The following is a 1,309-nucleotide window of genomic DNA, read 5'->3' as shown; positions in this document are numbered from 1 at the left end:
GTGTCCGTGTCTCATGGCACAGAAAGGCGGTCCTTATTGGAGGCTTTCGTTCGATGACCTCTCCGAAGAATAGCAATGCGATGAGATAATGCTTTTTTGAAGCGCTGACGGTGATGATGTGGTGATGAAACGTATAGGAAGAGAGAAATAGTGCGAAAGAAAGACATATATCGTAGAAGTGAGAAGCAGAGAGAAAAGCCCTCGTTTATCGCCTAGAAGATAAAGGCTGGATGATCTAAATGGATGACTAGAACTAGCTAATTAGTATAAATAAAAATGTATATAACGTATTTACTGTTAGATATACATAAGTTGACGAAAAATCAGATTAAATCATAACAGTTTTATTGTCACACATGTTGAAGCATGATTGGTCGGAGGTCATTTTTCATGTATAGCTGAGATAAAAGTGTTGAATAAAGGAAAAAAGCTATAATGAAAAGCCGATGATGATCGGTCTTTTTGGGACGTTTAGCACAGAACAGAGCACATCATTGAGCAACCAAATACTGTATAGTCAGAAGATGATAATCTCACCTCTACCTAACTATTATCTATAACCTATCTGCCCGAACTTTTCGTTCTCTTTCTGTTTTGCTATCTACGAGAGTTCATGATTCCATAAACTATAATGATATATATAGCGTCTTCCAAAACTATATATGTTTGAATGATTCCACTTTTTACATACTTTTCCTGATATTGCAGATGTTCAAAATTATTACCGTTTTGGCTATTAATTCGACCTTCGGCAAGCATTTTATTAAATGTTGTCACACATTCCTAACTGATTGCAGCTTTTATATTTTCGAGTATTACCGATCTTCTGCTTTATATTTACGGTATTTTTCAGGCTTTATATTTAAGGTATCTTTGCAAAAAAGTCCATTGGCTTCAGATCTGGGGAACAGCCTCGCTCATCCCATCTGTTTGGAAGATTCTCATCAGGGTATGCTCTAATATCACAATGACAGTGTACAGACCGTTTTCACTGAAGTCCTCCCAAATGCGTGCTAAAACAGATTCTTGCCGTAGATTCAAGTAATTGGCACAGGGTGATGTACAGTCAAAAATGCAATCAATACTTTATTGAAAACACCGCACCGCATTGTATCTTTTGGTGTCTCTGCGTTAGATATATATTCACAGTTACCCAAAACGTGCAATTATATCAACTAATCGCACTATTTGAACATAACTTCATTTTCCTCAAAACGTCGTGTTCACATGTTGTCAAGTACCATTTGCCAGATCGTTCTCTTGTCAAGATCATCTTCATTGATAGCATGTAACCTTGTAGGGATTTTAT

The sequence above is a fragment of the Varroa jacobsoni genome, unplaced genomic scaffold (assembly GCF_002532875.2).
Source record: "Varroa jacobsoni isolate VJ856 unplaced genomic scaffold, vjacob_1.0 scaffold_150, whole genome shotgun sequence".
Classification (NCBI taxonomy): Eukaryota; Metazoa; Arthropoda; class Arachnida; order Mesostigmata; family Varroidae; genus Varroa; species Varroa jacobsoni.
Note: the sequence above shows the minus strand (reverse complement) of the source record.